Consider the following 26,551-nt stretch of genomic DNA (forward strand, 5'->3'; position numbering starts at 1 on the left):
TTTTTTGTCACTCATTTATCTTAACCCTTTTGAGACTACATGCTGGCAGCCCAGGTGTTCAATCGGTGCCCAAGGGATTATCTCAGATCATCGCTTTGAGGTAGTGAAGGAATGCTGCTATTCTTCCACTGCAACTCTAAGAAATATTAGTAAGTGTCAAGCAGCATTATCTAGCTGTTAGAGCAAAGGAGAAGGGGCAGCTGTTCTTTGCTTTATAGTTGCTTGAATGATTATCTAAGCTGCATCATACTAAAGGAGGTAGGAGATGAACRGTGGGCAGAGGTGGAAATCAGAGCACTTATTTGACTTCCTTAGTTAAGTGGTCCTTTATTCTTCCTACTAATTTGCCAGTAACATTAAAGGAAAAATTCTGGCATTCTGTACCTCATAGTAGAAATTATCAGAAGCTTTTGGCTATTAGAACTCACAGAATACTGCTCTTAGTACACCTTTTTAGGTAAGTAACTCAGCTCCTGTGTACTGACAGAACATGCCATTCCACTACACTCATTTTAGGCATGAAAAAGTTCTATAACACTGAAATGATGTCTGTATTGCTACAATCCAGGAGAGAAAATTTATATGATATGCCCCAATTCCAATACCCAGGCACTTGACTAGCAGAGCTTACGTCCTGGCYTCTGGGAGCATATCTCCATCAACAGAAATAAAACAAAATCAGTCTGAAAACAGACAGGGACAGAAATTCAGAAGGCAGTGGGAAATTGAAGAAGAAGTGTTTTTAGCTGTTATGGAATCATTACTGCTGTCTCTCACTGGCAAAACTGCAGTTTTGGGACCACAACTCTTCAAGCTTTTGATGGATTTGTGACCAAATAGCTCACTCGTGTTATTAAGACATTTTCACAGCAAGCTAAAAATAAGAAGCTCAGACAAATAGAGCACTCAGTTTAACTGCTACAAGTGCTTTGTTTCCTTGCTAAGATATGTGGAATCACTTCTTCATAAAAAACAATTCACCTATCTCTATTTAATAAATGATTAAAGCATTACTCTGTTAGGTATGGTTATTCTCTAAGACAAACAAACTTTGCTGGGTTTTCTTTTTCTTCATTACTAACAGCTGTATCACTATAGACCAGAAAGAAACAGGAAACAATCCTATATACACGTGGGAGAGTCCTAGAAAGAAGCCTTCTGTAAGAAGACTTTTTTTTTTTTTTTTTTTTTTTTTTAACGATCCTAAGCAACAGGCTGTCCTATTCAGCAAGGAGCTATATCCTGCAAGCAGGTACGATGCAAGAGGCATTTGACTCTCAGCAAATATCATGTTCATGTTCCCTTACTACAGATAACAAAGTATGTAAATTTAGACATGAACATTGGATGAGCTCYATAGGCTTCTGGCAGGTTAAAAACTGAGCTCTGTCAGAGTTTTGACAACCATCCGTGCTGCTAACTCCAGTGTTTGGGTTATACCTCTCCTAACATTATGGGAAATTGGCTATACTGGGTACMAAAGAAATTGCAAAGGAATGTCCTTAAAATGCACACTGTGCCTTTTTACCATACTACTTGATGACCTATGCACTTTTTGAAGCTTAGATTTCAAAAGTACGGTATGGATCTAATAGTTATTGCTAACAGCCAACACTGACTTTTTTTTTTTTTTTTTTTTTGATTGACACACATTTGACAGTTGCTTTATGGATGCATTTGCTTTCCACGAGACAAATTTTAGGTGTAGGCACATTTGCAGTAACTCACTGACTGCAGCTGAGGGCAAACCTATCTTACTGTGTCTTGCAGCCATCTGTTGAACTGTAGCACTGTGCGGTTAACGATACGCACTCCAGATGCTGAGAAAACAGGCTACGCTCAACTTTGAGTACCATTCTCTAAGCACTTGCCCACCATCCCTGTCAATGTGAGTTTTGACTTGCATATGAAATGATCCTAGAGACAGTCAAAATGCTTGTTGTCTCAGCAGCTAGTTTCTAAGCCTCAGCTGAGCCTGAAAATCCTCTGTAGTGCCAGCTTTACCTTATGCCTCTCAAAAATAAATAGTGAGTAATGAAGGGAAAGAGAGATACATACCATATGCGCTCCTTCTGGATTTGTTCTGGGTTTTTCTTCAGTTTTTCTTTCTTTTCCTTGTTCTTTCTTCTATCCTATCCTTTCCCTGTACTGTCTGAAAATACATGATTGGAAAGGTCAATTGTTATCTATTTGCTCAATTTGTTGCAGGCTATTTAAAAAGGTTCTTCCCTAAGCTTTGAAAAAACTCAGCCCCGTTCACTTTTTTTTTTTTTTTTTTTTAATTTCTCATGAAACTTGGATGACATTCAGGAAAGGGAGAAAACACAGTGACTGAATTTAAACGTATGCTGCCCGTATTCTTTTTCTTGAGAAAGGCAGTCTTCCCTCAACGCACTGGAAAACTTCCAAACTAATAGCAGTAATTAATGGCTAAAGTAATCACATCCCATGCAACTGCAGCACATGACTGTGTGTGAGCATGAATACATTTTCATTTTGGCACTCAGTGAGAGAAAAATATCATCCTACTTATCTAGGAGCTCAGACAGGCTGAGCCACTTGCCTGAAGCCAGAGAGAACATCCATGGTGGCATGGAGCATCTACTGGCACAGCCTAAGTCCTGGATGCCTCTGTTTAGGAAAAGAATGTGGTTTTGGTCAGGAAATGGTTGTTTCAGTCCATGATTGGGGCACAGGCAGCTTTGATGAGGAGCAGAAGGTGGTCGGTTGGCCTGAGCCTGCCAGTGCTGGTGATGAGCACCCAGCTCTACCATAAGCAATGTAAAATCCGCATTGAAATCTCTTATATTTTCCTTGGGTAATTTAAAAACACACTGCTGTCATCAGCGTTCCTGCCAATTAATACTGAGATGGTAACTCAAACAACAAAACTTTCCACCTGTCGGGAAACCAAAACGCAAAAGAAATTCTTTGTCAAAGCRCTGCTTTCAACTCATCTCGCATCTCTGAAAGAAAATAAACCTCATGACAGAGCCCACAAGGGAATCATTTCATGTTTTGTTCTTTATCAGTATTGGCTCATTCGCAGGGCTGGACACGAGCTTCCGGGAGATGCTGCTTCCAGGCAGCTCCATGGCATGCTGTGGGGCTGCATGGAGGTGCAGCAGCAGAGCATCCAGCTCCCTCTCTACCTGCGACTAACCAGAATCACAGCCACGCATGGACCTTTCTCAAAGCATTGAACACCCGCAAGGATTAACGTTCCTGTAAACTCCTAGACAGTCACTGAGGCCAGACCAAGCGGATGGACTCTGAGCATCTAAAGATAGCGAAGATCAAACAAAAATTATTTTCTACATTTAAAAACCAAAGACCTACATGTTTTGTACTCTGACCAAAGSAGCAGGAAGGCGTAAGAGGGTGTGACTGTCTGCAGCAGCGTCACAGCACAAGGGCAGTTGGGGAAAATAGTCTTAGGGGAGGCAGTTAAGGACAGGAGAAGTTTTGACGGCAAAGCAAACTACTCATTTAAAACGGTTACAAATTCTGTGAATTTATGCCTCCTCCTAATGTATTTCACTTAACTGAAAAACAGTCTGGAGGAAGTTCAGCTGTACAAACACAAGCAAATGCAAGGTTTAGTTGTATAAATATAAACAAACTAAGTTTGGTATGGATCCTAATTAAGCCACTAGGACTGACCTGAGAGGTGAGGTGACACGACAAGTCAAAAGAATGCAGAGGAACAGATCAAACACACTAAGCCTGAGTTGATTTCTGATCTTTTGCTCCAAGATCTTATTGTGTCCCCCCCCCCCCCAAAAAAAAAAGCAGTTACAAGGAATGTTAAAAGTTAAAAGGAGCTGTTTTGACTTGCGTTTTGTGAATATGAATGTATCAGGCTTGTACTTCTGAAAAAAAAAAGTGGGATTATTTATTTAACTTGCTGACCTTTCTACATGATCTATTTATGACATGTCTGTACATTCTTACTCTGCCTTGACTTTCCTCCCACGTTCAGTGTGAAATGGTTTTGTTCATGTATTTGTTTACTTATATCCATCTTATCTTCGTGACTAACTGGAATGATTAAATGGCCTGCATTGTTCAATTGAGAGGCAAATCAAGCCACACCTAAACCCAATTCTTCCTAGAAAATACAGGATTAACTCATGCCCTTAATGGTGACAAAAATTACCTCTGTCCTGTCTCTGACTATATACTGTGGAAACTGCAATACCATTGAGAAGCGGCAGACTGACCTTTTCATTATCCCGATATTAAAGTACATGTGACATAAAAGACCTGGAATAGCTTCTCCATTTTCTGGTCTGGAATTGACAGAATAATTTTTCCAAGTACTACAAAACTAAACTGCGGAGGTGTTCTTAAAGTAGGGYGGTTTCCTCCAAAAAAAAATGACATTTCACTCTATGGCACATTCAAACTGCCCTTCAGTTGTGGAACCTGCTCCTCTTGGGTTTGTCTCATACACTTTCACTTGTTTTGAAGGAAAGGGAGTTAAGGGTGTTTTGTTCCACCTGGTATGGACTCACTTGAGAGAGCATCCTCTGAAAAGAAACCATGCTTGTAGTCTCTATCCAGGCTGGGAAACTTTAAATAAAAACATACTAAATTAGAGGTTTTGAGAAAATCCATATCCACAGGGACATCTCTAATAACCTATTCTGGCTCTTGAGGTGCCTCCGGAGAATTGKTTTAGATCAACACCTTTGGAAATACAAGGAAATGATTTCTCACAGGACAAATTGATGTAGAGAAATACAGTTGCTAGTCCATTCTTTAGCTCATAGAAGAACAAGTTTCAAATAAATAGACTTTTTTGGATCTCTAAGGAGATATGAAAAGTCAAAGATCCAGGCATGATTAGGTTTGTGCTTTCTCGTAATAGCAAAAATTTCAACTCCAGTAACCTTTTGAGGAAGAGGTCTGTGCAGTCATATGCTGGAGCACATTAACATGCAGAAAGTGTTTTAGGAAATACTACTCTGTTTTTTGCTATTGACATATATACATGTGTAAAAGGCTACCATGAAGGCTTTGTAAGATACATGCCTTGATTTCTAAGGGCTTATCCAAGAACACAAATCAAGCCCAGCCTCAGAATGATAAATGATGGCAAAAGGTGAATATAATTTTACCCCTTACAAATGAAAACCAGTAATTTACAGTGTTGTGCTTTGGATGTAGAGCTAAGACGTCTATCAATCATCTAGAATAAAACTTATTTTGGAACAGTTTGGAGACAAACAGACAGACCAGAAATTTTGAAAAAACTTTTCAAATGCAGTTGTGTCAGATCAAGCACCTAACAACAGACTAGGGCCTACACAGGCAGCTAGAATTTCAGGAACACTGAAAACCCTAACTCCAAACAACAAAATGACTGGAAGTAATGAAATTATCAGACAAAAATTTGGCAGCCAACGTTCAACATTTTTTGCCTGAAAAAAGTACACTGATCAGATCCACAGTTATTCATAAAAGTCCACTTTAATTTTATATTAGAACTATCTGTTGTCCAAGTTTTTTTCTTTTTTCTTTTTTCTTTTTTTTTGGCATTTATTTCTCAATATGATTGTATACAATTGGAAACATTTAAAAAAGCTACAGGGAGAGAGGACTTATTAAACTAGTTCCAAGCTTAAAAACTCACAAGTAAGTAAGTTCCAAAACTTAGACCCAAGATTTAGAACACACATCATTTTGGGCATCTGAAAAACTTGCCGACTTCTTCATTTTTTAGCTGCACTCCCTTAATTGGGTTCTGTTTCATTTACACTATAGGATGTAAATGGAGGGGTAGAGATGTAAAAACCTGAGCTTTTCTAACCAGCTGCAAGGACAATATTGCACACTAGGAGTATAAAAAAAGAAGCAATGAGATAACCTAGTCTGATGAGAGGAGCACGGGGAGCAAGTTATATTGAGGTAGTGCTCCTACTTAATGACAAATGCAAGATAATTCAAGGCAGCTTACCTCTCATCAAAAGAGGGATGAGCAATAAATTCCTCAGAAATAATCCTATAAATTCTGATTCCTATAAAGCTGCTCCACTTTAGGACAGCCTTCAAGAGAGGAAAAAGCTGGGCTTGGCAGACATTTGAGTCACCAGCCTGCCACATACTCACAGCTGTGTCAGCTTCTGTGCTAGCCTGGAAGGAGGTCTGAACTCGTGGGGAGTGCACAGAAAGACACACTAACCCATACCACCCYTTATGCCTCATAAAATGCAATAGAGTAGCCATAAATAGATACTCTTTATCTGAATGTGTAGCACAGCTTTGAAGTGTGTGACCAAATTTCATTTTGCSGGTGGGGGTAAGAGGAATATCAAATATGTTAGCTCAATAACTGTAAGTTAAAACAAATGAAAAAAATCAGCAATTTGCCCCACATGCACCTTTCCCAGAACTGTGAGATTTCATACACCAAGAAATAACATCCCAGTTAGAAACAGGCGCTCACAAAGATATGGCAGAACATATGGCATGAAGAAGGTGCTAAACGACAGAAATTACAAATGATTTGCAAGATGCTCCATAAATATTCCAACCCAAAACACAAGCTGTTTTTCAGCAGGCTCTTCATGAAAGTATATGTATACAATAGAGAGACCTATTTCTTATCTTGCAAATAAGTCCTSTTCTAGTATGATTCTGAATGACTTAACACAGCATTAACCTGCAGTGTAGGAGCTCAAAATCAGGCTGCCGGCAGCTTGTTTCCAGGGTAATCAACAATGCGGGACACCATTCGGTGACACCAAAAGCTCTCAAAGAGGGCCTGGCATCTATCAGCCCAAATGATGAGCYCCAAAGAAGAACAAAATCAATGCATTTCACAACCTACGGCTCCAGCATGAAGACATTCTGGGCATGTTTCAGATGAAGTCTGCACGCACATTTCCAGATGAAGTCAGCAGGAGGGAGTGATGAAAATATGCCATTAGGCCTTTACTTAGTTCAAGGGCAGCAAATTACRTGCGAGTAGCTGCAAGTCAGTTGACATCAGTTGACTGAAATTCCTTACTAGGCATTTTAATAATATAATCACAGGAACCTAACAGAAAATATATGACAGGAATCCATTTAAAAGCTAAGACTATCCAAGCTCTTAAACACTGCTAAATGCCACTGAGGAGATCAGCTGATACATRATGAGTTGCAGAACAATAATGAGAAAGAAAACTTCAACAGAGTTGTKTGGGGGACATCGCTGATTTTTAGATAAATTGCTACAAATTTACCTTCTGTCCATGCAAATGAGACAGAATCTTACACTTCTTTCAATCAAAAAACAATTTACTTTCTTTGAGTGAAGTGAAAGTGAGAGTGAAGTTTTGGATGTGGTTGAAAGCTTCACAAACTGAAATTTCATCACAAAAGCAGACACCTAAGTTAGTTCAGCCTAGCTTGTGATTCAAGAGAATGTATCTCCCCAGAGTTCCCTCATTTGGGTCTGCTTTAAGGTAGTGTTCAATACACTGCACATAAAATTCAGCACCGTAGGTATATACCATTTTATTGTGAATGTTTTGTTTCACTTCTAGGCCTCTCTTAAACGACAGTGTTTGGAGGACTCTCTCGCTTTTCACTTTCACAAGCCTCCAGCTGGTAGCCATGCAGTAAAGCTACAGCTACAGCAGTTTCACGACTTTTATTTCAAATTCTTTTGTGCAGTGGATAGATGCTGGCAGAAAAAAAAGAGCTGCACAAAGCTGTTTTGACAAGGACTCAAGAAAACCAAAACCATGATTTGTTTGTGAATTGCCTCTCCTCAATGTATGCTGCTCTAACCTAGGTCTACAATACATAAYATAGACTCTATCCTATTTTAAAAAGAAAGGATGCCTAAGGAGACCTTCTGTGTTTATGTATGACTATCCTCTCATTTAGAAACACAGGGCCATATTACTAGTAATTGCTTACAACAGTAACTAACATTGCTGAAATCCCTAGAGGAAAGAAACCGCGCTTGTGGACTGGAGTGAAATGAAGCAAGGTAGATGGCAAAAGGGGAAAAATGGAGGAAGAGAGGCAACAGAAGGCAAAAGCAAACAAAGACATAGCCCACGTTTGAGAAATAAATACGCATTCTGCAGAGCGCTCACTCTGCTAGCAAAAACAACTCCTTACAGGAACTGAAGGTACTGTGGTACAAATCCAGGCCCGCCCAGGGCCTCTCTCCATACTGGGAATCATCTGCACTGGTACAGGGGGTTCAACTGGTAGGCCGCATCAGTGCCATGGACTAGACCGGAGGCACTTTGTGCCAAGTCATTAGACTCAGTCCCCCTTTGTTCAAGCATCACAACATAAAATCCTTCCACAAACCAGTTGTGAACTACCTTGAAACCAGGTGGTAGTTCACCTCTGCCACTCCTATTGAAAGGTTGCTCAAGGACTTACTTCTCTGATGGTCAGATAACTCCCCTTCATTTTTAACCTTAATATAATCACACTTAATCACACCTAATTCATATATGCTTCTTCCTCCTCTCTGCTACCTAGTACTGTATTTACTGAGGGTGATCAATCTTCTCTCATCCTTCATTAGATTAGCCAGGTCAATACTCATAGATTTTCATTCTCCACATTATTCAAGTAGCTCTTACTTGAACCAGGTTTATTTAATCTTGCCCAGCCATTGCTGAGCACAAATGTACACAATATTCTTGATGATACTTTAGCTGAATCTCATACAATGAAATTAATGTTTCCTCACTACTGACCATTGACGCCTGAAACTGCCCCTGTTTTTGCCATTTCCCAGCTCCATCGCAGTTGTGCTACGGAGTCATCCAGTAACCAAGAAGTAYGCCTGTTTCTCCCTCCAACTGACGACAGTCCAGTTGAAAGCAGAAGTTTTTGTTCAGAGTCCCGATGTGTCTAACCTTACACAGTCTGCTGTGCTAAGTACTGATCTTCATCCTATTTCTTCTCTTTTCCCTAAGGTCATCTAGTTTCCAGCCTGTGACATTCCAGTCCTACAACACATTGATGACGCCTCCTTGGGCTGCATCATCACTGCAGTCTGTTTGCTCCTTCCTCCTGTTGTATCAGGTTTATTTATGAAAACACTGAACAATATCACTTTTGAGACCTATCCTTGAAGAACACCACTAAATAACATCTCTCTAGCTTAAAGGCTCCCCTTTCACTTCACCACTAACAATATACTTCCCTGTTACACAGTTCTTGACACAAATCCACATCTTCCTCAGTTGAATTACTTAATTTCAGATAAAGTATCCTATCAGATGCTCTGCTGTGGCTTAAATGACAGTTGTTGAATTTCCTTTCCCTAAAAGCTGCTATCCCACCAAAGAAAGAACATTAATACATATGCAATTCTGTTATGATCTTCCTTTGATAAACATCTGTGGCATTTGATCCTGTTTTCGTTTACTAGTATATATTCTATTATTCTTCCTTTCAAAACATATTTCATATCTATATATACAAATGCAGTTAATTAGATATGCCTGCAGCTTTTTGGACTGCTTTTCCCTTACCACTCAATTCCTAAATACAGGAAACACATTTGCTGTTCTCTATTCATAAACACCCACTATGACCTGTTTGTATTATAGAAAACCTCTATAGAAACCTGCAGAAAACCTGTATGCTGGACGGACACAGATCTTCACATGGTAGTTCCTTCAGGTACCTAGAATGATCAGTCCTCGTGAGCTGAAGTACACGGAGATCATTAGGTGTATTTTCCCCATCTTAACTATGGACATCTCCACTCCCTCCTTCCCACAAACTGGCTCTTCCATCCTTTTCTTCCTTCTCAAAGAAAGGAACTTCCATCTCAAAGAAAATTTAAAAAGCATTTAAACTGCGAAAATAGTTTATCTTTCATTTTAACCCCCTCCTCAATGGAGAGTGTTTCAAATTTTTCTTGTTCTTTTTATTCACCTGTTTGAAAAACCTTTCACAATTTGCTTAAATTTCTTTTACAAGAGTCTGTCTCAGCTTTACTTTTAGCAGTTATCATTTTATTGCTGCACTTCCTGACCTCTCAAATACAGCTTTAACACTAATTCTAACATATGTTCTCACTATGTTCTTACATATGGGTAACACATCTCTTCATCTAAATCATTTTCTTAAAAGAAGCTAAAACTGAATTCTAAAACTCTGAACAAAGAAACATGAATATTTCCATAAATAAGAACATCACTTTCAGATCATTATTATTTATGAAACCATGTTACTTGATACTGAGAAATGTAGGCTGATCAATAAATAAGGATGTCTGTATGGATGAAAATGTCTGCGATACTTAAAATATCAACGTGTTTGAAAACTTCAACCAAAAACTCTTTTTCCTTTGAATTAAAATTCTCCTATTTTAAGAAGTAACAGTTATCGTACCTTGAAKTAAAATAAAAACTGCATTCAGTATGGATTTTCAATCCTGTATTGCCTGATCAGTTAAAATACAAAGTTTCTAATGTAAAAATGAAGAAATTAAGCAACGTATTTTAACTACTTATAACATAGATACCTGACTTGAATTTAGCCAACAGTCTAATTCAAGAAATGGTAGAGTGTCTGGTTTAAGAAGACCTACTTTTTGTGATCATCACCTTCTATACTTGAAAAAATAATCAAGGGAATGAGGCCTGACTGAGCTTTAATTTTTTTTCTCCCTCTCTGTAGCAACTGTACCTTTATGCAGCTTTCCAACAAATCAGTGACACCACTTTTCGTGTTAGGAAGGAGGCGCACATTGTACAGCCATTGATAGATTAGGACCAAGGATCCAAATCAAATCATTCCTGCCTAATACCTGGCTTCTGATTGCTCACTGAGCAATATGGTTAAATGGGTAGAGGGATGCTGGAAAAAAGATATTGGCAAGAGGTTGTGCTTATCATAAAACATGGTAAGGGGAAAGCGTGAGCAATGCAACAACAGCTTAGAAAATTAATTTGAAATAGAAGCTGCTCCCTTCAGTGAGGAAATGATTTAGCATTAAACGAACAGTTGCCTTAGTAACTAGCACATTACCTTTTCTTTCCTTTTATTTTGAATATAACCATTCTCCGAACTCAGTTTTTCATCACCGTTTCTGTTTGCTTAACTAGTCTTCTTCAACTGTCAGACAGCCAAATGGTTTGCAGTGAAATGTAAGTCTATTTTCTTTTTATGAACTACCCTAAAATGCAGAATGGGTTCCAGGACCTGATCCTCAGCTTTGTCAATGACAGCTTACATCAGATGTGGATCTTCCTTTCCAGGGTTTAAGTAGATAAAAAAGATATTATATCTAAGCAGACAAGCAGATTTCTGATAAAAACAGAAGCATCAGGTGTCATGTATTCATCAGGTCTACATATGCGCAGCAGACTTTCTGAACGTCACTTTTGAAAAACACACCATCTGGGATGAAACTTAGTATGCAGTTTTTCTCTTGATGTTTACCTGGTCCTACGTGCAATGTCCACAAGAAATAACAAAACCACCAACCAAAACTGGAGCAACTAACCACAATTAAAAAAGAAGGAAGAAAAGAGTGAATTCCTGGTAAATGCTCAAAGAAAAATTCTATCAGGTGGGATTATGTACCAGAGACTACATCTATACTGTGGCATATGTGTGCTCCACAGCATGCCCTGTAGTTTTGATGCCTCAAACATCCATATGGGAAATCCAGAGTGGTCTGTATCTCTCTCCAACCTCTGCAACTGGGCTTGATGCACAGCTGAGGAAAATAAGGAAAGAGATGATGCTCCTGGATCTTCACTCTTCACATATATTTAGGATACTGCTGTGACACTGTTTCGTTTTTAGATTCAGAAAGTGTTCCTGAGTCCTACATTTTCGACATAGCCAGAGAGAATAAAGCTGCAAATGTCAAGAGTTGGTCCAGGCTCTTTTGGAGAAGACATGACAAATCAAAAAGCTATAAAGTTGCCACTACATAAATAACCTAACTATTTACTTGTATCCTCCAGGAGAAATCATGAGAATATCCATAATTTTCCAATACTGCTCCATCATCTGTAGGATAGATTATATTTACATATATTCCATAAGTCTTCTCGGGTCTTGTAAAAAAATAAAATGCAGATATCTTTGTCCTCACAAATCCCAGGCCACAAATCCCAGCACACATTTTTGACTTGAATTTCATGAAGCAAGCTAAGAACAACTAAGGGCTGACCTCGTCTCCCATATGGAGGACCATAGCTATTAATGATCACAGGACTCCAGCTGCAAAGTCAGCCATTCCAGAAAGTCAGAATCAGCAAAACTGTTCCCAGTATACAGTCAAGATCTAAAGATCACTTCTTGCTCCCCTGCTCCATGACAGCAACTCCATTGTCTCTGTATCAGATTTAAGTGTGAAATTGCCTGGAACAGTCCTCTGATGAATCCCAATTGATCTGTCTGTGCTATCCCAATTACAAGCTTGCAAGTTCATATAGAAAACATGACACTTTTTTTTTTTTTTTGGTGAACTATCTGCTTTTCTGCAGCCTCAATATAGAGCCGTACTATCCCCAGACAATGAGATTCAGAGTGAAATCTCAACATAAAACATTTTATCTGTATGATTATAGTTACTATTACTATATTCAGTCAAGTATATATAGTGACACAGAGCAATAAAACAAAAAGCTAAAAGGAAAACCTCATCATTGGAGAAAAAGAAACTCTCCCTGTGCCTAGATACAGTACAAATCTGATGCCTTATGTTGGAGAAGGAAAGGAAGGCCAGGAATACTTGTCTGAGTAAGAAGCAAGACTCTAAAGTTACGGTCCAGTGATCTGATCCTACATGGAAAATCCAGCGTTCTTCAAATGGATGTCTGAGGGACAGCAAATTGATTCATTATTTTTTTCTGATGTTTCAGTAAGACAATACCCATCAATTTTTAACATTGTTCATAGCCTTAGAGATACACAGTTGCATATATTATATGTTCTGGCATATGAGTTACCTGTGTATAAACTGTAACCTTCAAGAAGARGAGAAATGACCATTAAGAAACTGCTCCATCTAAAATTGTCATTACTCTTACTATAACCAGTGGTGGTAGAAGAAGCAGCTCAAGCAACCGTGGCAGATAGTGCAGAAGGAGTATCAGGGATTACAAATTTATCTGCCCCTCATTTTTTTTTYCAGGTAGCCTCAATATGGCTGATGCACTTTAATATTAGACCCTTATTTTAAGAAGAGAAAAAAGAAAGAAAAGAACACCAGAAAACACGCAGGAATGGCATTGAACACCACAGACTGGTTCTGGAGAGGTTAAGGCTCAATTACTTAAGCAGAGAGCTTGTATTAAGGCTGTAGTATCGAAAATGTCTTTTTTCTTCRTATGAATTAAGATTAATTATAACGCTTAGCTGATAGAATATCAGTCAGAAGCAGCTGGAAAAAGATCACATTCAATTCTTTTGTATTAAAGCCATTAGCTTAAGATAATTCATAATGTTTTAAGTCAGATGAAGAAAGAGTGTTTTTTTTTTTTTTTCAAACGGACAGTGTAAATGCAGCAAGAATACTTCCAGACAGGGGCAGGCTCTGAGAGGTTCAGTCAACATAAGTTTCTCAGCTAGACAGTTACTTAGCCATTTTTGACAGCTTCATGTATAGAATTCTATTCTTCAATTACCCCAAATTCATTAGAGATCTTTAAAGCCAGAGCTAAAATTGGTTATCACCAGAAATAAAATCAGAAGAGTGGCAGCCTGCCATATGATCAGCATCAGAAAAAAGGCTGCTCAAAAAACAGCAAAAGGGCTCAATAGCTTTCAACTAACATGACTTGTAAAGAAGTGTATGTGACAGCTCCTGACACCATGAAAATTAATTTTCCTGGACTGCTTGTGGGTAAAGTTTCATAATACGTATTAGTGGTGTTTCACCCATCTGTTTGTACTTCATGAGAACATGATATCTTAGATCTTTTGAGAGCTCACTGGAATTAAGGGAGTATAGCCTGAATTAAGCCTGCAGGATCGGGATTTATTAACATGAAGAGGCCGTAAGATTTGTTTCATGAAGGACTTTGATATTTTCATATTTCACTACTTTCAGCGCAGGAATGAAGCTTGACTGTTTCAAAATTCTCAAAGGAAAAAGTTCAAAGACTAACGTATTCAGAGTCCATTGATTTGTATATAATTATGCTATAGTACAATCTAGAAAAAAAAGACAAAATCAAAAATGATTTCTGTGGAAAAATCTAAACAAGGCATTTTGTTGTGAGAACACTGCACCCAAAGTTTTGACATAATCAAAACATTTCCTTTCCAGCTTTCTCCAAAATTAGACTTCTGGTGAAATGCAACCAATTTGGCAAAGTTATCTATTTTCAGTAGAAGCTGCATTTGTGATGGAGTTTTGGCCCAGCAAGTTGTTTAAGCCAGCCTCTGTTATTATGTATTTAGAAAAAGACAACAGACTAGGAGCAAGTAGCTTTTGGGTGAGGGAATGCCAGTGATTTTTGACAGAAATGTAGGTAGTGAAAGAGATATTTGTAACAATTAGTAATAAATGATTAAAAAAAATAGAATTAACCATTCAGCTAATAGGAATACTGAGATATATGTCTGCAAGCGATGCAGAACAGCAAGTTACGGGTTATTTATATGAACAGAACATATTAAGACTACACACAAAATAAGCGACATAGAACCTCACATTGCAGAATAACCCTCTCCAGCAGAAGAGGGTTAAGAAGCGACATCCTTTATTTCCTGTCAGTCATGATGATTAAAGCACCTTTCTCCAGGGCAGGCAGGGCTGGCTGCCCTCGCACAGAAGCTGGCAATGAGAACAGCTGCTGTGAATAAGATGGGTGAGATTTTCAGAGCCTCAGGGAGGCATGTGCGAGGGAGCAGCAGCAGTAATGGGGTGAATAATACAAATGGAAAAGATCTGGTAGGGTGGAGCTCTGCCAACAAGCAGTAGCAAGAAAGAGATTCCTGACAGCCGGGTGGGACAGGAACCCAGGCTGTCAATACAAATGGGAACGACACATTAGAAGTGAGGAGAATTGGCTGGATTTTCAGGAGATGTGACCTGACATGCCCCTCTCTCCTTACACCTTCCACAGATACTCTGGCACTAAATGTGCCAGCTGGAAAGGCAGAAAGGATCCAAATRAAGTCTACAGATACTGATTTAAAGGAGGTTTTATAGCTGTTTTCTTGGATAGCTGCTATTCAGCTCCCTTTCTGTGTCATTTGAAAAGCTTGCCAGATTAGAGGCAGCCAGTGAGACAGTGAACTATGCTTTTCTTTTTGCATATGCTAAAAGAAACTAGTCCTGTCCCCTCCCTGCAATGTTTGAAAGGCCAACAGTTTTAAGCTTCCACAACTCTTTAAAAGGATGAGTCTTTCCAGTGTGCAGCTATTGTTTCTTTGAATTCACCAAACATAGGTACAGGTTCCAGGGACCTACAATAAGACTCACATACAGAATAATGCAAACTATATTTTATTAATATAACCACCACAACTCTTACTCATTCCGTTTCTGCTTTGAAATGCCWGAGAGGAAGATAAAGAAAAGCAAGGCTTCACAGGACTCATCATTTAACCATTTCTCCATCTCTTCATTTCTTCTTATCTCTTTCCAGTTAAAAATAAGCCTCTGATGTTCTGTACAGACAAAATAAAAAGAGGAAAAAAAAACAGCTACTGCCCATTAAGCTAGGCTTCCTAATTATCAAGAGTGATATCCAATTTAAAATAAGACCGGTAGCTCTGATATGGACTGCAAGGTAGGTACAGATAACAGAAGCAATAAAACGGAAAGAGGGATATAAAAGGCTGGGGGAGGGGGGAACATGTAGTGCAAATATAACTTCATATTAAGTTAAAATTCAAGATCAGGTAAGAAGCAATTACTTTCTCTACAGYGAAAATCCTAGTGCTGGAGATTACGTTATAACAGGCTGCAGAGTATTTAAAAAAGAAAGGCTAGAAAGTCTGCAGGATATAAAAGCATTTGTATGACTTGAAGAGGCACGACAAATATTTCATCAGGATGATTTTCACAAAAAACTAATTTTTACAGCATAAATCATGCACCAAGTAAAAGCCTCTATTATTTCCCCTGTTTGTAAGAAAACCCTACTGACCTTCATGTCCTCTGAATGTGCATCCATCTTGTGCTTTATGACAGAAGGTGAAGGACATAGTAGCCATCTTCAAAGCTACAAAGTTGTGTAGTTTTAATGAATGCTATAATCAAACTGCAAACTTGTACATATATGATAAGCAAAACATCCAAAATACTGAACATAACATAAACAACCRTGCTTCTATTGACCAAAGAGTATAAGTGTATCAAGAATATTTTTAGCACTTTGTAAGTGAGGCTAATTAAACATATAAACCCAGGCAAAAATAGATTTTATTACCTGCAACCACAAACACCACATAAATGTACTTTGAGCAACGTTTAAACATAGATCCCTTGATCCTCAGCAAGGGTCGCTCCGCAGCTCGACTTAAACTGCAGAACGTATCTTACCCAACTCAGCCAGCCAGAAGAGAACGATCCGAGCAAGATGCAGCAGAGGCATGTTGGCAACCAGCAATCAGGAATTCTACCCCCTGGCACTAAAAAGAAGGCAAAACCTAGTGGTACAACAAAACAAGCAAGGCTAGGCCTTGCAAAGAAACACCATGCCATTCAGTACAACCGGGCTTCCCTACGCTGTCAAGAGAGCTGTCAAGCATGACTTCTACTGTTTTCAGGTGAACTGGGACCTATTCCACTCAGGCAATCAGAAAAAGTGCTCTAGTTCTTCAAGGGCCTCGCAAATACTTTTTTATGAAGATCATAAAGCCATTCAAAAAAAATGCACTGGGAGAGGCATAACAGGTCATCTAACATACCTCTCTGCTCTAACATGGGACCACATGTATGTATGCCATTCTTGACAGTGATTGCTCCAACATGAGAACGTATATTGGACATCCAATAGAGACATCCAGTGTGAGGACTAGTTGATCTCTCTGTGCCCTAATTGGCAGGCACTGACGTGCTGCCAGATGTTCTTTACTGGCAGCTTATGCTGTTGAAGAGTAAAATTAATTTGCAGCTGATTTGCCTGAATGAGGATTGCTGAGAAACTGATTGTTATGAAGAACTTAGGTTTCTTTACAACATAAACCAACTTTGTGTTGTTAATGACACTTAGCCGAGTTGCTCTAGAATCTGTCTATTACCAATATTCATAACATTCATCATTAAGACAGGTATTTTAAGAAATGAATGACTGGTAAGGATACATTTTACCACAGTTCCAGCCCTTTCTCTGCTACCATGAGGGTTAGAGATCTCCTTCTTTTATAAACTGAAATCTGAAATCCTTGTGGATTTACCTGCTTCCAGAAACTGGGGTAAAGTAAAATACCAAACATCATGGAATTCAATATATTTGCAAGAGCAGGCCTCACTGCCAGTGTGGTTCCCTCTCCTGTATTTTGCCTTTTATAAGTAGCACATTACTTCAGCAGAAATCAAGACGAAAACAAAAGAGGCATCTTAAGGTTAAACTACATGCAAACAGTATGTTACTCTGAAGAAAATCATGGAACATTGCTGCTTTCCCAAGAAATTAATGAAGGCTCTCAGTTATTTTTATGAAGACTGGCCACTCACCAGAATTCTTTCTCTTCTTTAAAACACAGACAATTTATGATTTTTTCTTAATTAAGCCTCTGCCAGCTTCCTGGGCATAAACAAAGTATCCTGTCTCACAGGGACTAGGCAGCCTTTCACTTTCTGAGACAAGGACAAGCACTATGCTCAATGTGAACCAGCTTGCCTCTGTAATCGCTGCTGATATCTACTGGTCTGTTTATGCAATCTTAAATGATGAACAAGCTGTTCAGTCATATTCAGGTGCCACCTCCCTGTGCAAGCTGAAAGCCAGACAACAAGAAGACATAAGCAGTCCTGTGGATTTTGACTAGCGTGAAGAATTGAAGCTCATACAACAGGGAGGACTAAATAGGACCTCATCCTGAGGCAGCCGTTCCTAGGATCGTCCAGGTAAAACCCTATGGGCGGCATAACAAGGTTAAGCTGCCAGGAGCAGCAAACATGATGAATGCACGCACAGGCAAGTTTATAGGCCTGTGAAAAAGGCCTCCATCTGCCTTTTCAAGTGGTTCCAGCTTCTCATTCATATTAAAGATAATTCTGAACTGTGTTTCAACAGCATTGCTAAAACAAATTGCTTTAGGGAGCAGACATCCACTTTCCCAACCTCTGTTTGATGACTTGCAGAGAATAAATAGTGCAACACTCCTGTTAGGTTAGAAGAAGCAATGTCATAAAGGAAATAATGCATATTTTTAACCTCCAAAACAACCTGTTTTTCTGCAGTTATTTATAATTTCAATATAAATAGCAGAAAATGCRCTGTATGTGTGGTTTGCATTCCTGTGATCTCACCAGGTCCTTCTCATTTTAATCATGCAAAAATGATTGAATATATTCACTGAATACCAGCTTCTTAGCGCCTCTCTCCCCCATCCACCTCTGAGAAATATATATTAATATGCAGCAGTAAAACGGAAAAGCACAGAATTTTAGTTTCCTAAGAGTGTTTGGCTGGAAGAAAGAGCTAGAGTTGAAAATGAAATTGTGAATTGGTCCTTAACAGGGTGCATGCACCTACATGCCAACTTCTACACATGACCAAAACTGTTTGGACTGGAAAAATCACTCCGCTTGCCTTCTGTACTGCAAATAGTGATGACTAACAATATCGATGAATGTGGAGTGAGAAATATGGTGCTGATACAATCATACCTAGAAAGCTGTGCACTGTGCTGAGCACCACCAGGACTAGTAGGAGATCAGAGGGTGCTCAGAAGAAAGGGATAAAGGTGATTAGAGAGCTAGAGCAACTGCCTTGGAAGGAAAAACTGTAAGAGCCAAGTGGCATTTGGCTAAGCTAGCATGTAAGAGGGGCAAGTTATTTATTGAAATCCCTCACTGGAACTCTCCACCTTATTTAGAGGATTCTCACCTCAGGAGACAGATCTTGTGTGGACCTTGCTTTCCAGAGAGACCAGAATTTAAGTGAATTTACAACAGTGTAAGCTGACTTCTTCAATAGTAACAGGAGAGAAAAAAAGTTACCTAGCAAAATCTTGAGGGTCTGAACCTATACTTCAGGTCTCAGACCTTTATTAGGTCTGAACCTAAAATATTACAGAATAACAGAATGAGAGAATGGGTAAGGTTGGAAGGGACCTCTGGAGATCATCTAGTCCAACCTCCCTGCTCAAGCAGGGTCACCTAGAGCATGTTAGACAGGGTTGTATCCAGGCGGGTTTTGAGTACCTCCAGAGAAGGAGGCTCTACAACCTCTCTGGGCAACCTGTGCCAGTGCTAAATTAAGGCTCCTCAGATCTCTTCTTCATATGTCTCTCAGCTCCGACTGACACTCACTGGGTAGCACGCTTTTCCTCTCCTCCCTTCTGCACCTGACATCCCTCCTTTTCAATAACAGCATCTTTATAGGTGCTGTTCTCTTTGTAAGCTTTCAGCCTTAATATCTCACTGGGAGCCAAGGAACTTTCTCACCTGATTTTTTATTTGATAGTTCTTTCCCATCATCCAAGATCTTCACCTTTATCATTGTTTTAGCTCCTGTTTGTTTGCCATTGAACGGATTCATTTGATTCATACGTTCAGGCAAGTTAATACTGAGTGACTATCTCCAGAACAGATAGCTTATATTTAAAAGTGTGTGTATYTTATGTATAACTCACTGTCCATAATTATACAGACTGCTTTCATTTCTGGAAATGATTGCACTTCTGCCTGGAAGTAATATTTTACAGGAGGCCTCACAGACTGCAGGCAGTGCAGTGTATACAAAGCAATAAGAAAATTCACAAATGCTTTTTTATTTAAGTTATTTAGAAACAAGATGTGCTGACAAGAAAGGCCTCATCCAGCATGGTGCCCAATAATCTCACTCTATAAAGAATGAACAGCTTTGCTCTGTCTCACTTTCTCATTCGCTTTTTCCTATACTCCAGTGTGCTCCTGCCAATAGCCTGTCAGCACTAGCTTTGATTACTCAGTCATTTACATCTCTTTACTCTTATCCTATATACCTTTTTCCTTGTTGTCACTTTGAAGAGAATATCCTCTTCAATGTGACCCACAAGAATACTCTCACACTTCTGCAGTCAAAAGATCTCAAGAATTACCTTAGAAGTCAGTCAGCTGGTGAGCTATTGTTTTAATTTTTGTAAATGAATAGCAGAATTAGTATCAGCTGACTGTATGTGTAACTGCTGTTCTCCATAAGCAGACTATCTGCCATGAGAGGGCTTAGAGGTAAGGAGGCTGCAGTTGCTGTGCCTCAGGGGCTCCCAGGCATAGCGGGAGGCTGTGTATCGAAACACTCGGCTGGGCCAGGGCACAGTAAGAGCCATGTTGCTACCGGCTGACACGTGCCATGCTGCCATGCCTCCAGGCCTTCCCAGCTTGGTGCAGCAATTTGCAGCTCTAAGCCTCCGGCTGTTTGCATGATCAGCTCTTGAGCTTAATACTCTCCTCTAACAGCTCTAAGTCACCACCTATCTCTTCCAAGGAAAGGTAGTGGGATACCTGAATTCCCCAACAAACAGTAGCTGCACTGCCCTGAGGGCCAGTAATGTTCCTCTTGAATTGACAGCTCCAGTCCCCCCTTCCAATGCTAAAATAGTTTTGATACTGCATACTCCGTTTGCACTCGTCTTAACTGTGCACTCATATCACAATAACCCTGCCAGTTCTTTAGTCCATCTCAAACAAGCAGTCTAGGAGCATTAGTAATCAAACTTCATAAAATACTATAAATTATTTCTTTGACCTAGGCACAGTAGATCTTATATGGGTCACCCTGGATTTGGGCTAGGTATCCCAAAGATTAGTTCACAGGACCATCCCCAGGCTTTTTAGCATCTGTCTCTAGTCTGATTTTGGACTACAACTGCTGTAGATCCCCAACCCTAACTCAGTCGTAAGAACATATTCTCACCTGTTGGTTCTGGCCTGTTGCACCCTGGACCTGTCTGATAAAGAATATAATGATATGATCTTATCTCATCCTATGATGCCACTATCATCCCCAAAGCTCAAGAATCCTCATTTATTAGCCATGTGATCCAGTTAAATTTACAAACAAATCAAATACAAAGTCACTTCATTGTGAAAGCTGTGTTTATACTGCAAATTGTGTCTTTTCAAAGCAGCACATCATATTGATCAGGCTCTGTCAGAACAGATGAATCAAGCCTCATCAATGCCTCAGTATAAAATGTAACGCAACATCGTGGCTGTTACAGCTTGATGAGATGCTTTATCCAGCATCCAAGCAATCACATGGAGAATTCTGAAAAATGTCTTACTGAGGAYGACTGGGTAGAAAGGCATGGCTTAATGAAACACATGCACCAAACTGCAGTCAAATGCATCTTCACTCTGTTTCTGCTCTCCTCAGTAATTCCGTCAATTTATTACCTATGACAATTCACACTAACCTCTTCTTAACCTGGAACTCTGAGAGCAGRCGCTATTAAATGCGATGAGGGAAAGAATCCACAAGGTGATATAAATAACACATTTCTTGTTCATTTTTACTTCAGTGTGACATGGCCTCTCTTCTCCCTGTTGGTTTCAATAGATTTGACCAAATTAAAAAGAAAAAAAAACGCACTACAGAAAATCCTCAGAGCATGCTCCAGAAGAAGCAGAAAAATATCAAAAGAAAGATCAACATTTGCCTAGAACACCACTTACAGAATGATATAGTGAAATATCTGAATAGCAGCTAATACCATACTGCATATTACAGCCTGCCTACTATTGCCAGGAAATACAAATATTTTRTGAAATATTTGTACTGGTGTCATATAAACCATTTTTCATGTAGTATTCATAGTTCTTATAGGAGAAACAAGATGATGACAAAAATCTCCTAAAACTGCATCATACCTGAAACTACCAGCTGAATACAGGATTTCTGTTGAACAACTTTTTGGTTAAACACGACRCCCCAATCCAAGTATCTTCTATGTTTTGTGTTCTATGTTCACAATGTATACAGAGACTGCAGATCCCTGAAGAGCAGCAGAAACAAAATAGAAGTCTGTCAGATTATTCTCTTCTCTTCCTTTCTCTTTTTATTTTTCTTTTTTCTTTTCTTTTGCCTTAGGCCAGCCAGATGTGCCCTCTCCCATAAAACAGCCTCTTTGCTTCCATTTCTCACCAAGGACTCGCATGGGCCCAAAACAAAACACAGATTCTCCTGCTACCTCCTCCTCTTTCACCATCTAGAAAGGTACCCAATCCTTTCAGTCTCGTTTCACTTTCAGCTTCATTGCCTCACTGGTATGCTTTGGTTGCCAGCCCAGTTCCCCTTAACAACAACTATTTCTGCTAAGCCTCCTTTAGTTGAATGCTTCAAGCATCCACTGACTCTGCGGCCTTGGGATATTCCTTCAGTCCAAACTCCAACTTCTACCTGCTATTTTGAAGCCAGGAGCAGGTAAAAGGCAGACTCTGTAGCTCTGGACCATGAAAAGCTGCAGCATGTAGTGCAGCCCTACGGAAGCTGGTATCTCAGCATAGTTTTAGCACTGCACATCAGAGATGTGCCCATCCAYCTTGGCAGTGCTGCATCCGCAGATAGACCCAGAGAATCTGACCTTATATTTTAAAGGAAGAAGAACTGGAAACCCATTAAGCTGCCATCTCCATTCATCCACAGAGAGGAAGGCTGGCTGGGCCACTGGTTATGCTGCTGACTGCAACTGGCAATAAGTACGTTGAGTAACCCTGGGCACATCACTGGGCTGCATTCATCTGAGTTCCCTGCCTCTAAGACGGGATAAGATGCTTGCTTCAGAGCTGTGCTGAGCACAGACTCGAGCTGGTTTTGTCCTCGTTTTGTCAAAAATTGCAAGAATGAGCAGCTCAGAGTTGTGATCTATAAATAATCTAACCTTTACATTGGATACTGGAAAAGGACAGGAATTTCCATATTAAATAATTGACATGTATCCAGTACCAGAGGGAAGGAATTTATTCTTGTTCTGTGTTTGCACAATGCTTAATACAACGGCCAAAACCCAAAACGCAAAGAAACTAAATGAATAAATGAGAATACTTTAGAGAAGCATGCAAAAATTGAATGGCAGATAGCTAGTGGGGAATGACAGACCACAGGGGCCGTAGAGGACCTTCCTTCTAGTTAAGAGATTAACATTTGGGCTAAAAAGGGGGGGAGGGAAAGAAGGAAGGAAAGAAAAGAGAGAGAGAGAGAGAGAGAGAGAAAATCAGATCTAAACATAATAGACATACATAATAGACATAACAAAATAAACATAACATTCACTGCTAGTCTCACAGGATAAATAGCTATTCCTTCCAACAAGGACTATCTCATGTTTCTCTTCTACTGAGTGAGGAATACGCTACACTTGAAACTTCCAGGGACCATGAGAGCTTTTAAATTTGTTGTAGATTCAAAAAAAGAAATCATGTGAAGTTAATTTGTACTCTTGAATCCTTGCCTATAAACTATCAATTAGCATCAAGTATTTGAAATGGAAAATTTCTGAAGATTGTTGCAACTTTGGAGACTAAATCCACTTAAAATCTAGTTGAGGATAAATAAGCTCCTACCTAGTTTTGAGCAAAATATTAATACATTTTTTCCAGTGATTTTGTGTCTTACTGTTATCTCCAGTTATACACATACATGAATACCCACACTGACTTGCAGAGTTTAAATGGAACTACGGTGAAATGAGGAAAAGGAAGTTAACACAAGTGGTAGTTAACATCTTAAAACTCTATAGCTAAAAAGTGCATCAGAAAAACAAAACTGAGATGCCTTTTTGAATCTGAAAGGGTAAATTTGTGAATTTTACAGGAAAATAAGAAAACRATGTTTCCAAAAAGCCAATATAAAATCATAGCAAAACTGATTTCAGATAGCCACTCATTTCCTAGACACATTCATTTTGTGCCATATTTATAGTGTATTTTTCATATAGACATTACAAAGCTGCACATGTAAGGGCAAATCTTTTTATCATTAAATCAAAGAAGAAATAAACTTCTTGGATCTATTACATTAAATACAAGCAAATTTCCTTTAAAAAAATGTAACAAGTACCCAATATCTTTTTCTAAATTCTCAATTTAGTTAAAGCTCCAATATCTCATCTCTGATATTTTTATACTTACCACATATGGAGTATCACGCAAAAAAAGTATTTGCTCTAGAGCAAGATCAGGAATAGGGGGAATCAGGAATGTATCTAAAGCAGAAGTGGCAGAAAAGAACATACAAGATCTGAGTATTCACACAGCTTCTCTGTGACTTCAGAAAACACAACTGGTTTGTCCTATTGCTGTGTTGATAAAACCACTATTTACTGTCTTTCAGGGATACATTAAGCTATGTCTAGCTCTAATGAACCCACAGTAAAGAAGTATCATCAAAAGCACCTTTTGATAACAGGAATGTAGAAGTTGTAGAATTTGTAGAAATGTGCCTTACACACMATGAGGTCAAACATTTGAAAATTCGATACTGTTCTATGGCTTTACAGCTATACTATCCTAAGCATCTTAATGAGATGCTATACTCAGCTGCTACCTTCATCTTGGTAAACTTGAATTTCAGAGCTGATTTAAATCATTCCTTGAGATAAAAGGTATTTGTATCAATATAAGGATGCAATTACTGAGAAAGGTAGAAAGGCAAGAGATTTATGTATATAATGCTTCCTCTGAAAGGAGAGATGTTTTCCATTGTATTTCTCTTTTCCCCAGCTCCCTAGCACTGAAATGCAAATTTATTGCAAAATGAAAACCTTCCTAACTCAGGTTTTTAGGAGATGTTTAGGTTTCTTTTAAGCAGAAAGATAAAAGTTGTAGTTATTTCCAGGCTTCTCCAATATAGCTGGCAGTATGTCAAACAGTTGTTCATGTAGGACTGCCCCTGACTGAATTTAAACACACCACTCTGCCTGAATGTATGAAGCTTTTAACAGACAGATCCTCAAATCACCTAGAAAACAGGCAAAGAAAATTCATATAGGGACACATTCACATGATGAACTCTAAAAGTACTAGCATGGTAGTTCCCTTACTTGCTGTGCTGAAGCCAGGGAAGGAGCACAACATTTCCTTTAGTGATTCAGACATTGGAATCAAGGCACAAAAGGGATGGGTTTCCTTGTAGACTTAACCAGATAAAAAAAATGTTACTGTAGGTGTTCATGTCTACAGATCACCACACACTGTCAGCTAAACTTGCTCTGTCTCAGCCCGTTTCTGCTCAGGTTGGTTGTCAGAACATGCCCTAGCTCCCTTGACCCAAAATAATGGGGCAGGTAAGGGAAAGGCTGCTTATTGTTGGGACAAATTACTCTGCAGCTCATCTCATTGCTGATATGCTACTTTCCTGCTAGGCAGTGGTGTTTCCCTCCCACAGTGTTATTGCAGGTACCGCAGATACTGCCAGTAGGAACTCAGCAGAAGGTGGAAACCGCTGCCCAAATAGAGGAGATGATAGCCTGATCAGCACTATGCCATAAGAAGTGATATCCAATTATATGGCTAAAGATATGTGCAGATCATTTTCCTCTGAAAATCCTTGCCCCATCATCAGAAAAAGACTCCTGCTGCTTCAATTCTAGACTTATCTTGAATCCTGCTACCCCAGGTCACCACCCACCTTCCCTCTTCATTTGTGCTAGCCCTGACTGTGAGGCCCTCCGGAAATCCCAAATGCTTGTGCAGAAGAACAGCTCATGGCCTATAGTCTCCTTAACTAATTGGCAGCATGTAGAGATACACAGCACAGGTACTGGTCTTCTGTGTGTTGGCTGAATTTCACCTGGGCAGAAACTGTTGCTATCTTTGTAAAACCTTATTTGAGGGCTTTAAGCAAATGTTTCCAGTTTGCATACCCATGATTACCTGGGGAGGCAAGAAATTAAAAATTGAGATCACAATAGTTTTGTTCTTCATCACTACGGGAAATTAACTTTCTCTGTTGCAAACCTGTGCTCCGTATGAAGGTCAAAATCCACTTGGACAGCAAAACATCCTAAAAAGGATGTAAGCATTCATGAGATAACAGTAATAGCAACACAGAAGCTGCTCTTTCATCCTAGGTGCTAACGTATTGTTTCAGTAGGTGCTATCATTTGATGATAATGCTACTTTCATTGTTTATAATGATTAATGGTAATTGCTTTTGTACTCCATTATTTTTTACAGAACAGCTTGGGTTCCAATGAATACATTAGTGTCTCATTGATGTAAACACTCTCTTTAAAACTTGGCCTACAACACAGAACTAGATCCAAAGCAGTCACAGCTAAGTGATTTTTTTCCCTTTTTGATTATTCTGAGATAAGATCTTTTTCTATGATGTAAAGGAGGAAATTACTCRAGAACTTTCACTTTAATCTAGTCATGAATGGTATTCTAAATTCTTCATATTGCACCTATAATTCTCATTTTCTGTTAGATTGGTTTACTATTAGGCCT

At 39.1% G+C, this 26,551-nt stretch overlaps 1 long non-coding RNA gene across 1 annotated transcript in view; it reads right to left on the minus strand.

Annotated features, from left to right (window-relative positions):
• Positions 1-2,064: 2,064 nt before the first annotated feature.
• Positions 2,065-26,551, minus strand: part of LOC146600698 (uncharacterized) — a 152,868-nt gene continuing 128,381 nt past the window's right edge. The window contains exon 3 of the long non-coding RNA XR_014897597.1: positions 2,065-2,152. This is a non-coding gene — a long non-coding RNA (uncharacterized LOC146600698). The remainder of the gene's footprint in view (positions 2,153-26,551) is intronic.

Source organism: Rhea americana, unplaced genomic scaffold, assembly GCF_003343005.1.
Source record: "Rhea americana isolate MKP2758 unplaced genomic scaffold, rheAme1 scaffold_118, whole genome shotgun sequence".
NCBI classification, from domain to species: domain Eukaryota; kingdom Metazoa; phylum Chordata; class Aves; order Rheiformes; family Rheidae; genus Rhea; species Rhea americana.